Source organism: Parasteatoda tepidariorum, chromosome 1, assembly GCF_982258835.1.
Source record: "Parasteatoda tepidariorum strain Cologne lab strain chromosome 1, Ptep-v5.0, whole genome shotgun sequence".
Taxonomy (NCBI): Eukaryota; Metazoa; Arthropoda; class Arachnida; order Araneae; family Theridiidae; genus Parasteatoda; species Parasteatoda tepidariorum.
In genome coordinates this window covers 75,920,067-75,935,917 of record NC_141755.1, presented here as the reverse complement: position 1 = coordinate 75,935,917, position 15,851 = coordinate 75,920,067, and the positions used below count along the sequence as shown (strand labels likewise).

The window sequence follows — 15,851 nt, the reverse complement described above, 5'->3', positions numbered from 1 at the left end:
TTGCATGCTGGACGTTTAACGGCATATTCCTTATTGTTATTATTTTCTTATTTGCGTAACACATTTTCTTTGATTCAATAAAAAAATTGTTAATCTATGCTATTTCTAGACATAAAAGCTCATCAAAACTCTAAAAAAATCTATTTTCTCCGAAATTATTACATTGGGACTGGTTCATATTAGAGTAACATTCTAGGAAATTTTCATTTATTTGCTGATAAATTTTTTTGATAATTTTGATGATAAATCCAAAGAAAAATAATTTGACTTTTTCAATGATTTAATCCGAAATTTCCTTTGAGATTGCTTCTCTGAAACCTTTTATTATATTTTTTCACTACCTTGCATTATAAGATCTGCAATGCAACTAGTGTTTTTCTACTGAAATGCGTAAAAATTCATTGCTAGTTTTTTTTCTTTCCTAGTTTAAATATTAATTTGTGACGTCCCCCCTGCTCAGTGTTTATAATTTTGTCGTATCCCTTTTTGATAAGGATTTAGAAAAAAAAATATCTCAAAAAATTATATTAAAAGCAGTGATTACGAAACGCCCAACATTTAGTACGGAACACTAACGTTCTTAATATTGTTCATATGATATTAATATTTTATAAGTTATTGTGGAAAGCACACGTTAAAAATATGTTACGACAAAGCATATGCATATATACTATCGATAATGAATCATTTTTAGACAAACCATTACGAAGACAGATTAAAAATGTCTTTAAATTCAAAAGAAAGCTTAAGTATTTAATAAACATTAAAAAACTTTTATCAGAAATAATTTAATCAGCATTAGCAGAGCATATTGCAAAGCTATGATAAGTCTCAAACTTTATGTTTTTTCCCTTTTAATGGCAAATTAATTAAAAGTTTTTGAAAAAAAAAATATGTATATTTCAATTTCTAAGCTAATTCTAAGCTGATAATTGGTATGACATATATAAATCAACTAATTTTTCTGAATTTTTTAATAGATAATATTAGCTTTTCCGGGGACTAAAAAAATGACATTGAAGGAATAATAAAGCATAAAAAAAGACGCGCTTGTAATGCAACAACCGTAAAAGTGAAATTTGTTAATGGAAAACAACAGTTCCATGTATTTTTCATTAAGTAGTACTATTCAATTAATACCAACGTTGGGAAAGGTATTTAAGTGGTAATATTGGGTTGGGAACTAAGTTTAAACTTTTTCTTTTTTCTTTTAAATTGTATCACAACGTCTTATGTCATTTGAATATTGATTTCTTTTTCTGCTGAAATCTATGTTTTTACTCGAATTAATATGTGTTAACTTTTAGATCATTAAACTGGAGTAAAATGAAGTACCAATTTTTACATACTACTTAGCATAAATCCAGTAACCTTGTGCACATTGAGCACTTGTAATACTACATAATACATTTACTGTCGACAATAATTAATTGATTTCTATAAGTTAAGTATGGTATAAATTCAATAAATCAGTAGTTCACATTTAGTAACGTGTGTTAGAAAAGAGAATTTCAATTGAGCTGAGAATTCTTAATTAAGGATTCGTAGCGAGTAATTTATCAAATTTCATTCTATTCAATTACCAAGAAAATAATTATGCACATTTGTAGCTTTATGCAAGTGAATTTGTAGTGCGATAATTAATGTAAGTCATATTTTCTGCTTCGTTTGTTATTTAATAAATTGATGTATTTTATTTCACGGAGTCACTTATTTTGTATACTGAATTTCGTTTTTAGAAAATTGAATTTATTCTTTGACTTCATATTGATACAAATATTTAATTAAATAGGAAACAAATTAAACTTTTTTTTTTAAATTTTAATGACTTTTTTATGGTTTATTAATTAATAGATATACGACGTCTCTTAAAGTAAATTATTAGGCAGCGAATTTCTAATTTTTTCGAATCATTTTTTCCAGAGTTGAAAAAATTACTATATTATAAATTGTAGTTATAATTTTCTAAAACATAAGCTTTTGTGCAGTGAATTACATATTTGTACCAATAAGTATATTAATTATTCCAGTTCGCATTGAATTAATTATTTATAAAGTTTGAAAAAGAAACATCTATCATTTCTTAAATTTTTGCTATGTTGTAATACACGGGTAAACAATTCCTGTAAAATTACGGTACACTATGATGAAATGTCCAGTAAAAAAAAACTCTGGTAATAAAACCAATATATACCATTTTTAGGCCATTCATACAGCAACGGTATTCTGAAAATTCTTGTTTTTAAAATTGCCACACATTTATTAAAAATACAGAACTGATGAAAAGTAAAATTTAAAAATAAAAGCTACTACGTCATGCTCTAAGGTATCATGAAAAATACTCTTCTATAATAAGATCTTCGATAAAAATAACCTCGCTTTTTGGTGGTCCCGTAGACCTCCTAAGAACATGGTAAATTTGACCACATCCTAGTTGTTTTAACTATACTTTATTTCTCGGTGAGTAATTTTTTTGTTAAAGAACATTTTCTGCATGTTTATATTTATTATGTTTATATTATGAGATTATGTATATATATATATATATATATTAAACAAAAGTACATACAAATTACTTTTAAATAACAGTTATGTAAAAAATAATAATTAACAAATTTCAAAAAAGCTAAATACCTTGATTTTTGAAAGCAAATTACTTCAAATGATTTTAAATGAAAGCTGCAAATCACATTATATTGTAACTATACTGGAACATTTCTTCTGTTTCTTTTTCAAATTATTCGGCGTTGCAGCTGAATATTTTGGAAATGAAGCAATTATAGTCATCATATGAAGACACTTTCCTAATTCGATTTCAATTAAATTAATTTGACAAAAGCTATATTTTTAAAATATTACTCATTTTTTCTATCATTAGTTTTCTACGTTATAATGTTATTTTTGTTTAACTAGATATTCTACTTCGCAAGACTTAGTACAAAGCGCTCATTTTAAAAGCCTTAATTTGGAAAGTTACGTAATAAATAATTTGAAGTAGGGAACAAGTAAAAAAACTAAAATAATGCTTTTGAGAAACTAAATTCAATAATTTTAAAAATCAGCTCCTTTCAATTAAAAACCTAATTATATAGCATTGTTTGAAACTCCGTCTGCACTTTTTTTTCAAATCGCGGATTTTGAAACTGAATCTTTTATAGCGAGTTTTATGTGACAACAATTTATGCAAAGAAGTGCAATTCTAATTTGATTTCAACTAATGCAGTTTTATACAATTAAATGTTTGAAATTATTTGAATATAAAATATTTTCAGATTTTCTGTATGGAGTTATTTTTTTGATATTCGTTTAAAAACATTTCTTACGGAACAATAATTTTTACATGAAAACCATATAAATTTCCAATATTTTAAATGAAAAGTGTGCAAAAGCTTCTTTTTTTAAAAGAAAAATACTTTTAAAGAAACTAAATTCCGTACGTTTAAAAGCAAACTATTTCAAACTTAAAAAAAAAACTAGAAACTGAATTACATCGAAATCTTTCTACAATATTTTTTTTCTTCATATAAATCCGCATTTCTGTAGAATGTTTCGAAACTGAAGCACTTATAGTGAGTTTCATATGGAAACATTTTTTTTCTCCTGCATGTAATCTATAACTCCGTAGTAAAGGTATAAAATTTTATTTTGTCATACTTTCATTTCCCTTCCCTGAACAAATATACCATCCTACCCCTCAGTCCAATCTAGAGATTTCTACCATAAACTCACGTTCTTGGCGCCATTTTCCAAAAAGAAGTATTTCTCTCAGAGCGTACTAGGAATGTTGGTATAAAAGACCTTATTACTTGTTCGATATTTGTTTTTTGGAGCTGTTAACAAGGACACGAACAAAGCTATTGGATTTTTCTCTCCTTTTATCGTTTATTGACTTGGCGGCGAGTAACAACTCAACTAGAGAACTCTTTGGCTCTAGTTGGGTCTTCTCTCTTTTCTTGGCTCGCTTTCTTTATTCTACATTCAAGCTTTTGCCAAAGTTTGGCTTCAATCTGTATTGTCTTTTGCTACAGACGAAAAGACTTAAAAGAAACAAAATAAGCCGTCGATTTGTTTAAGATTGAGTTAATTAACTAGCGAACATGTTTAACTAAATAGTAGTTTGCCTAAAAGATATAGGCTAATAATCTTCCTACATTTGAATTCGAACTTTTATAATCAGCCTATAAAAGAATTTGAGTTTCGTTTAAAGCATTCAGATTTACTGATTATTTTTATTCAGAAATTAAGTAGGGAAAATGTTTAAGCTGCATGTTGGCTTTCAACGTTCATAAGAAAAGCTTATATTTGAAGTGTTTTTTTTTAATTATTAATTACACTGTTAAAAGTACTTTTAACACAAAACATTTTTGTTGTGTTAATGATAATTATCGTGTAAATTATTTTAAAACTTTCCTAGCAATTTTTTCAGTGTTATGTAAATACTTAATTATTGCAAAATTTGCTTTTCTCTAAAATCATTAAAGCAAAATTAACAATTTTGTATTAGGTTGTCCTTTTTCTCAGAAGCTAATACAAAATAATATTTTCCTCTAGCTAATATAAAAAAATTGGAAACTAATTTTAAATTATTACACAAATTCCATTTTCCGTGCTTGTGAATTTTAATAAAACGATTGAAATATCGTAAGGAGAACAAGACGCTTTTTCAGCATAAATAATTTCTTTAATGAATGCGGATTACAGTGAACTCTCACTTATGCACCGGTGTAAGGGGCCAAGAGAAAAAAGCGCATAAGTGAAAGAGGCGCATAAGTGAAAAACTTCAAAATTCTAACACGCAGCGTAAATTTGCAGTGACAATATGAATAAATGTGTTTCTAAAGATAAAATGTTAATATTTATACTATTTTGGTATTTACTATAATTGTACGAAGAAAAAAATTTAATATACCTAAAGACAATTTATTTTCTTACAAAATAATCCCTAATACATGTTTGTATTTGTTTTTGCCGACGTATTTCAAAAACAGTTTTTTCCAGTTCGTATAAATGGGATAAGGGGTAGTTTCAGAAGCAAAATTGAACTGTAAATAGTCACGAATAGTGTCTACAGCTTCTAATACTGCTGTGTGATTTGGATGAACTTTATCATCTTCGTCAGTATCATCCACCACGTTCTCATCGTCCACAAGTTTCAGTTAGATATAAATAAATAGTTCTTCACAAAAAATTTAGGTTTTATGGGAGGGGGTGAAACATCACATGATAAATTTCTAAGAAAAGTGCTTGACGTCATAATGTGCTGCACATTACGTTGTTCTATTACTACTGTCACTGAACAGACCATAGAGTTGAAATACTGTATGGAACAGACCAGCTCCTTTTATTTACTCATGATGTCCATCTGACTGCAAGTAAGAGAACGCGGTCTCTTTCATCTTTCGTATTCCAGGTGTCTTTCTTTTCTAGACAACAGCATGGGAGTAAAACTAACCTCTGGACAAGAGGAATGGTCATTTTCTTAAAGATAAATGGGCTTTCATTGTTGGTGCAACAGATAAGACACACTATTCAAAATTCTTTCCAGAAACAGCAAAAATAAAAAGGTCACAGGGGGAAACAAATTCAATGGGAGTTAACAACATATATTTCTTTTTATCTGTAACAAGGATTGCTTATTTGATGTTAAATGTTAATTAAAAATGTTAATTTAAATGTTAATTTAAATGTTGATTTAAATGTTAGCCTAAAATTTCGGTGCATAATTGAAAATTTTATTTTTAGAGCGACGCATAAACGAAGGATATTTATCATTATTTCCCTACCTGATGTACTGGGACCAATAAAAATCGTCGTATAAATGAAAAAGGCACATAAAAGAGGTGGTGCATAAATGAGAGGTCACTGTATTTCTTTCATTAATTGAAAAAAAAAACAAATTGGAATTTCTTTTCATTTAGTAATTATGAAGTGAGGAACATTTAAATTTCGATAAAATTACGAAATGAGTTTATTTTCCATTATAATCATTTTCTTTATCTCTTGGGAAAATATTTATAATAATATTTATAATATTTATGAAATGTGTACAATAATTTCTTTTTCCAATGCCCCCCTTTTAGAATGACCCACCTGGGCATCATCTAAAGGGCAGATTTGTTGGCCACTCTTTCAGGGGCACCATATTAGGTGGGCCAACGTTGCTCCCACAGTAAGGACATATAGTACGGAGAAGGAAACAACATCCATGCCCTGCCGGGGATTCGAACCCAAAACCTTTTTGATGCAGCGGCAGTTCATTAACCCCTACACAGGCCACTCGGCAATGCGTATAATAATAAGTATATGGTTAGATTTATTAGGGATATTATGGCTAATTTTAGGTTTATTAAAGTTAACTTAAAAGAAAAAAAAACTTGAAAATCAAACTCCCAAGGTTTATAAGCAAGGTATATGAAGTTGTTTTATTCCCAATGTAGGCTGTTTTGAGGTTAATCGAAATCTGCACTAGAGGAACCAGCTTAGAGAGTTCGTTTTTAAGGTGTACAGATTAGTTTCTCTACACTTTAACCAAATAGTATATTTGAGGAGGGAATAATTTCACCCGATTTCAAATAATATATATATATATATATATATATATATATATATATATATATATATATATATATATATATATATATATATATATATATATATATATATATATATATATATATATATATATATATATATATATATATATATATATATATATATATATATATGAGGTTGGTTTTCTGAAATGAAAAGGAGGTTGAAATTGAGGTTTATGGATGAGATTACTTTTAGTGCAAAATATGTCTTCGGTTTCTAACTCAGGTGCACTTTCACACCTATCAACATTGAAACAATCTCAAAGACACCTTTTTACTTGCATGGGAATTTTCATTATATTTCTGCTTTGAGTAAAGCATAAATAGAACTCAGCAACTTTTTTTTTGTTACTTAAAAATATGCAATTCTTATACAAAATGTACGATATTTAGTCCGTTAACGAAACATGCCCAGTAAATAAGTAAAAAAAGAAACTACCGCCAGTCTGGATTTTTTTAGGAACCCAAATAGGCTGATTTTTTTATGTTCAGCTTCTACCCCAGAAGCAGTCCAGTAAGTGGCATGTTGAGAGAATAAAATTCATTCCAAATAGTTTAAGAGTAAATAATGAAGTTCCTCGCTCTGTATAGTATATTATAACTCTTTTTGGTAAGAAAATCTAACTGATCATTAACAAGAATATTTACTGCCCAGAGACTCATTATAAAACAACACATTTTGCAAACTACTCAAGAAAATCTGCTCCCGATGTTGGGAATGAGTAGTTCTTACCATTTAACTCTTTTAATAGTTTAGGATGAATAGAACTGATAGAGTGACAGGCAGTCAGTGAACTTGAAAATATCACTTTTGTTAATGTAACAAGTTATGCTTTTTAAGTGCAACTCGCCCTCACCGTCAAAAGCAGTGCCAAACTTTCTAAATGGTGTATAAAAAGAAAATAAGTTCAAGGAAACACCGGATCTAAAACATTCATATGTTTTTAAAACTGTGATCCATCCGTAAGGACAAGTTGTTACATGTTTTCTAGATACATAGTCTCAAGAGCCTTCAACTGGTTAATTTCATTCAGATCAACGGGTTAATAGATCTGGTCTGACCTCGTCAGGCCAGAAGAGGATAAGCAACAACAGCAAAAGTCTTCAATAAATCTTAGCATGCTGAAGAATATTTTTTCATATGTATTTAGACAAATTCAAGTTTATTTATTTCATACGATTTCTAGCTTTAGCCAGCGTGAAATTCAAAAATCTCTCTATTGGTCAAAGCTTATAAGTCAAGTTTCAGTCTTAACTCTTTCACTAATAAATGTCTGCAAGTTTAATTAATATTTAAGATCTTTCTTGGATAATATTTTGTATTGTTTTCTTTTATGTTTTATTATTTCAGCGATAAACTTTACTGCTCACTCTCTTTGTGTTTCTAGAACTTTATCAAAAGGTAGTAAAACTTGTAGAATTTGCGATGCCTTTTCCTATTTATTCTTCAATTTGTCGAGGTTAATAAGTTTTACTTCGTAATGAGCACAGAAGCCTGCAAATGTGTGTATTAAAAAAATGTATCGTAACGTTTTTTAAGTTCAAATAAACCTTAAAATGAATAAAGCAAACAATAGCAATATTACAATAAATAGCAATGGGAATTTCCACTTAACTAGCAAATCATGTTTACCTTAGCTCCATGTAAAATATAATTTAAATTAATTTCTAGTTGCAAGAGAGTCATTAAATTACAATTTAAGTGCACCTTCAGGAAAAATTAAATACAATGTTTACTAATAATGTATGTTGGATTAAAAAAAAAATAAGGAAACATGTAACGTGTAAAAGACAAATACTGTAAATAAATAAAAGTTATAGTACATTTGTGTCTTTTAAACTGTAATTTAAATAGACTACATCATTTAATGACCGTTAGGAAATACATTTCTCCAAGAATGTTACAGTACATCAATAAAGAACTAAAAAGCAAACGCAACTAATGGAAATACCCCAATAACAGAGTATGATTCGGCTTTTTAAATGCTTCAACAAAATGCAATCCAAATATTTAAGTGATTCAAATCAAGTCCCTGGCCTTAGATATCAGAATAAGGTGCGATGCACTCCTCCAATCACTGACGATCAAATGTTTTGTTTGAATAATAAAAAGCAACAATAATATCACTACTGATTTTTTCAGCAACTAAGATGACTAAACGAGCAGATTTATACTTACTTAGAAAGTTTCACTTTAAACATTTAAGAATAACTTTAAAGTACAGCATGTTACTAATTAAGGTACTGTACTATAAAGCAGATTTCCTTTCTGGAAACTAAATTCAATTGAAATCGTGGAAAATTCGTCATATATGTGTTTATTGAAAAATTAATAATATAAGTTACAAAAATTTAGTTTACTTGTAACGTGTAAAAGACTAATATTGGAACAAAATAAAAGTTATAGTAAATTTGTATCTTTTGTAATGCATTGCCAGTAGTATAAAGCATTTAATGACCACCAGGAATAGTATTTCTTTAAGAACTTTCGTTAAAGTACATCAATGAAGAAGTAAATAACAAACGTAATTCAAGGAAACACCACAAAAACAGAATGCAATCTGGCTCCTGAAATGGTTCTACAGAATGTGAACCAAATATTTAAGTGCTTCAAAATCATGTCCCTGAACTTAGACATTGTAGTAAGGAGCGATGCTTTCCCGAAGAGAGGAGTTCCAGAAGAGATTTAGAACATTTTATATAAAACATTTAATAATTATATTTCTCCATATTATTCAGCAGTTTTCCGCAGAGGGAGCTAAATTGCATAGAAATTTTGTACAATCCGAAATATATTATGTCAACTGCAATATTAGTACTGTAATTTATTTTTAATGCATAGGAAATCCTGATAAACATTTTTCTGTCTAAATCATTTGTTGTCTTTACATAAAGATTTGTTTCACTAAGAAAAAAAAAGAAAGAATTCATGAGCGCTTAAGTCTAATACACCTAACGCGTGTAAAAATCTAATACTGAAACAAAATACATCTTGTATCATTTAAAAAGTATCTCCAGGAGCTTGAGGGATTTAATGACCATCAGGAACTATATATCCCCAATAATGCTCTATATAGTACATCCATAAAGAACATGAACCACAAACGTGATTCATGTATTCACCCCAATAACAAAGTTTGATCCAGCTATTTAAATGGTCCAACAGAATACGATCCAAATATTTAAATGCTTTAAAATCATGTCCCTGACCTTAGACATTGAAATAAGGAGCGATGCCCTCCTCCAATCACTGACGATCCCTTTTATAGGTCACCCTGTCTAGACGCAAGCAATCATTCTCGGTTTTTACGACTCTCGACTTTCATTAACAGTTGAACGGAAGTCAGATGGCGATTGAAAATTCGCAATTCCAGTTTATATTTTCCTATAAAATGGAAATTTCGTACCAGAAAAGATAAACTTTTGATCAGCTCCTTTGAAACAGCGTTAAAAATAAATGGAAAAGAGGGGAAGAAATAACTCCTTCGGTTTTTGAATTGTTTCTCGCTTCCGGTGGCAGCAGTGCCACAAATGCTGTTTTATTTTCCCCCTTTTTTACACCCATTAGGGCTGCTTTGTTTGTTTTTATTTAGCAAGGGCTTCTCTTAAGATTTATTTGGTACAGTTCATTGCCCTGATTATTGAGTAATTTCGGACTACAATTAAAAAAAAAATCCAAGTAGTAGAATATAGTACAATTCTTTTTTGTTTCTTTTTTGCTAAAAGGTTGTTTCGAAAGAGTTTAAGACGAATTAAAGAGATAGGAGATCGGCACTATTTTTCCTTTAATCAGAAACTTGGAGATACTTTGTTTCTTAGGAAACTAAAGTTTGTTCGGTTTTATTTAATTTCATAGATACTTCTACGTTCTTTTTTTATAACTTTACTTATTATATTTTTGCGATAATACTCTCCTTAATTTAATTAAATTATTCTTAACCCTTAAAAAATCAAAAGGAACATTATAATGGGACATTTTTAAACAGCAAATTGGTGATTAATATAACCGCTTATACTTTTACTTCTCAAATCTTAAGACTTTTTCTATTCTAAAAAATCTGGAAATTAAATAAAAATAAAATATTTCATTATTTATGATATAGTGATATGATATAGTTTTTATACTATAATATAATTAACTTCATATAATTTTTTAATTTTCAATTACAGCTTCATATGAACAAAGAATATTTCCTTCCTGTTCCATGTTCAATTATGTTTCAATAAGTGATTATTTTCTATTCCTAGGATAAAATTGTCCCGTTTAATAAAGTAATCACATATTATTCAAAATGGTATATTTTTTAAACGTACCATGAGCTTTATTTCTTATAATTTCTATTGAAATACGCTATTAAATCATATTTAAAATTCATTGTTGTTTTATTCTCTATGTGTTATGATATCCTCTTAGAAGACAAGGGAATTCCAAGATCACACATAAGGACAAACTTACTACTCTGTGGGATCTCTTAAGTAAACTTAACCTGCATTTGCAATACAATAACAGAAAAAAATCACAAAAAAACTACCAAAGTTAGCCCAAAGACTAAGAAACTACAACACATGATTACATATACAAATGGGAACATTTTACGTCAATAGTGGTGCAATTCGGAAGTAATATTTAAATCGACCATCCATCTCTGAAATCAACATCGCATTAGAAAAAGAAAGCTCTTGCGACCTAACCATTCTAGTTTTCGTGTCACATTGGAGTATGAAAATAATCAGCAACTTTATTTGGGTGACTCTTTGAGCAAACATATGTAAAGCAAAAGTAAAGCATTCCTACAGCAACTCATAGAGAAAAAATGGGGTCTACGTAAGTTATGACTTCACAGTTTTGTGAGTAAAGGCATTATGGTAGCAACGTGGTCAGCACTGCACACCGATCACTTTTACTTCGCAGTTAAGCTGGTACTCATCGCTCTGTAACTAGATGCGCTGCAAGCCGCTGAAGGGGATTGAACCCTAGTACTTCACCATGATATTAAAACTTATGTATAATATACCAGTCTAAGTTATATCAGCGATCCACGATTTGAAAAATCTAAAAGACATTTTCCCTACATTTGGTTTATTAATTGTATAACGTGAATGAAAGGTAAACATTACGAGCAACATGCGGTAGTTTAACATGTTAACATATTTTGAGCAATATAATAAACCAAAATGAGTGATTAGTATGAGTAAAATAAGGCCTTTCTTTTTTGTATAAGTTTAGTTTTGTTACTAAGTGTATTTTCTTTTTTTAACCGATTTCATGTTAAAAATGTATTTTTTTTCCATCAATGGTCGAAAAAAGAACCTGAATTAATTTTTAAAATTATCTAATTGATAATAAATTACTTTTCTTGCACTTATGCGAAGCCTAATGAATGAGCATGTTCGGAAAAGTTTCATCTGTTAGAGTAAAAGCATTACTTGTTTTGTTTTTTTTTAATTTCAGTATTAGCTCAGCTATGACAACTAATTTTTATTTGTTTTTCACGAAAATCACAAAAAATAACAATTTTGATATCTAAGATAGAGAAATAAGAAACTTGGTTGCACTTCAAAAGGAATAAGAAAAATTCATTTTTCATTACATATGTACGATATCTAAAATCTGAACATATTTCGAGTAAAATTAATTAGCCAATATGTAAGAATAAAATTACCACATTAAAATTATCACATATTACCTTAACAAGGCTAAGTAAAATTAATTTCTTTTGAGTGATTTTCTGTAAAAAAAAATTTTTTTTTCAGTCTCAAATCTTAGGTAAAAAAATCTACTTTCTAAGTCGATCAAAATGAGAATAAGTGACTTTTCATGTATTTATTTTCATTTTGGTTGTTCTTTTTTTCCTGCCATGCAATATTTTATTTATATGTAAGATATCATAAATTATGCATGAACTCCAGTAGATCGGTAACATCATCCATGCATTTTATATGTAATGCTTTAACTGCAACTCTGCACAGCATATAGAATTTGATATTCTGCCAAATTTTCGCGATTTTTTGCTGCTTTATTTACAACAGTTTTCAATTCAATTTTTTTTCAACGTTGAACAGATTTTTCTTGTTTCACCTAATATCTGAAAAGTGCATTTTCTTATCATGCTAATTTTATTTGTAATGTCACAAGATGTAAATAGTAATGTTATACAATCTGAATAAGCATCATTGTACAATTTCGGCAAAAAATCAATATTTTATGTAATAATGTTTTATTATTTTATGCTATCTTAAAATTCGCAGCATGAATACAGCTTAAGAAATCACATAAAGTACAGCTTAAATCGCAAAAAAACGCAAATAAAAAAAAATCGGATGTAAGAGGGTATATTAATATAACCTGTTGTTACTATAATCATAATTGTGCGCTAAAATCACTAAATAGGCTTTAAATTACGCCTAACTTACTAAATAGGAACTAAAACCATAATTATCTTTAAAATTACTAAATAGGCACTAAATTACGTTAAATTCACAAAATAGGCACTAAAACCATAATTATCTCTAAAATTGAAAAATAGGCCCTAAACTCGCAATTTTCACAAAAACTAAAGTTATAATTGTACATTAAAACTACTAAATATGCACTAGAATCATAATTATACTTTATAATTACTAAATTGGTTTTTAAAACCATAATTGTACACTGAAATCTCTAAATAGTGCTGATAAATAGGCAATAATTAATCAAAAAAATGCGCATTAATATGGCAATGCAATCTATTTCAAGATTCATGTGGGTCATTGAAAAATTTGCACTTTTTTAAAAACCAATATGAAAATAAATAAAAAAAATATCTAACAATTTAATGAAAATTTTATAAAATTTAATCTCCACTTATAAAAAAACTGGTTTAAACACTGAACCATAATATCGGCGCCTATAGTAACAATATTTTGCGAATTTTTTGCAATTTTAATAAGTTGGAGATTTGTACTATAATTCGGAATAAGACACACACTTTTAATATCGTTATAGAGACCAAAAATTTTAAGTGTTTCAGCAACGTAGTTGAAAGTTTGTGCTTGTGTGCTTTTTTTAATGTTGCAAAAACGAACGTTTCAATAATAAAAAAAAAGTTTCCTTGTTTTTTTAGAAAATTTTCAAAACATTAGGAAAAGTTTAAAGAAGTATTTTTGAAATATTTCCAGGTAATATCCATAGTCTTAAATTAGAGCAGTGATTCTCAACCACTGTGCAGCCGCACTTTTATGTGCCACTGAACAGTGGCACACACATACACATATATATATATATATATATATATATATATATATATATATATATATATATATATATATATATATATATATATATATATATATATATATACATACATACATATTTCTCTGTCCATATTTCTCTGTCCCATTATAGCCAAAAAAACTTTAACAATATTATTACAATTTTCTACATCTTATTTGTGTGAATTCTGATTTTCAGTATTAACCAACATAAAAACGAAAAAAAAGATCGAGACTGTTAAATGTAGAAGATGATATGAGAGTAGCATTGTTCTTTTTACGACCAAATATAAATGAAATTATCAAAAAACATCAAGCTGAAATTTCTCATAAAAAGTCATTCATTTAATTCAGTAATTCATTTGTAATTAATCCCTTAATAAAGATACTGTTCTTTTTGTAGTACATATTATATTATTTAACATTCCAAATTATTATCATAAACTATCTTACACAGTGTATTATAGGTAAGTAAAAAACTTTTAAACTTATCTTTTGCTTTGTGTGCCGCCGAATTTTGAAATCGTTAAAAGTGGGCCCGCGACAAAAAAAAAAGGTTTATAATCTCTGGATTAGAGCAATGGTATTCAAGCATTCACATTTTAAAACGTTTAATTTGTAAGTTAACGTGAGACCGTTTTAAGATTACAGCAATGTTACGTTGAATTATTATTCAGCATGCTCCAAAATTTCCAATATCTTCTCCCCAAAGCTTAATAAGAAACATTTTAAGCAAGGTTTCCTTTTATTTATTTATCACTAAAATTCTTTATTCCAGAAATCAAAATCCCAAATACCTTTCATCTCAAAAATTAAGAAAAAAGAACATTTTAAAAAGTTTTTTGAATCTTGTATTAAATCTCTGAATTCAATTTATCTTTGCCTGAAAATTCTTTCTTTAAGAAAATTAAAAAATTTCTTTACTATAATATAAAAAAAGCTAAACTTTTAATATTTCTGAAAAATCATTTAGAAAATCCGTAATACCATACGAAATGAATATAAGCAGATAATTTTATGCAATCTTTTAAAATTTACACCAAGAAAATTTGTTTTTATCTTCATAGAATAAGGAAGAAAATTTTTAAGTGTCTTAAAGAAATATAATCTTTAAAATAGCTCCAACAAGAAGAACTTAAACCAACGTAAAAAAAAAGAAGTCAGAAACAAAAAGTGTATTTCTGTTTTCCTCAGATAGTGATTTCTAAGCTTAGAAGTGCTAATTAAAGAAAGTTGTATTTAATTATAGCTTGAAGCCCCAACCACTAAAAAAAGTTTTACAAGCTTAAATAATTTTAAAGTAAATCTAAATGAAAGCGCAATAAAAAGCTAAGATGAAATTAGAAATTTTAAGTTTTTTCTTCTTCCTAAATTTAAGTTTAACTTTTAGGAAATAATTTAAACCAGTTAACTTTAGCTAACCAAAATTGCACTTGTTTAAAGATTAAGTTTTGTCTGAAATAAGCAAAGTTATTATTTAGCATTATCGTAAAATGTTCTGATTAATTTAATACAGAACTGGTATGAGTGCAGTAGTAAGTAGAAATATTTACAAAAAATTAAATGTTTTAAAAACATGATTTCGCTTATGAAAAGGTGAAAAATAAAGCATCTTTAAATACACTAAAAACACAGGAGTAATATCTTTCCGAGTTTGATTTGGAGCAACCCTAAAAGTCGTATAAGAGAACGCTTTTTTTCAAGTTATCGCCAAATCGAGCTTTCATATACAATTCGAAGAGTGTATGAAAGCTCTAAACACCGAAAATCCTAAGAAGTTTGCACCGAGATTATTCGCCTTTACACCATATGTTAAATATTTTCGCTTCCAAAAACTCCAATGTTGGCGTGTTTTGATTACATCAGTAATTGTTTACAATTGATGATGAGTTGGCGAATGTTTGCGGCTGTCTTCAATGGTGCTTCTCATTTTCAGAAATTAAAGTTTTCTGTAAAACTACATATGTTTTTGGCTGTGTAATAAGGATATTTATATTTTAAATTTCA

General features: G+C 28.2%; 1 protein-coding gene across 5 annotated transcripts in view; it reads right to left on the bottom strand.

The window, feature by feature from the left end:
- Positions 1 to 15,851, bottom strand: part of LOC107456609 (CUGBP Elav-like family member 4) — a 550,694-nt gene that overhangs the window by 371,756 nt on the left and 163,087 nt on the right. The window lies entirely within an intron of this gene.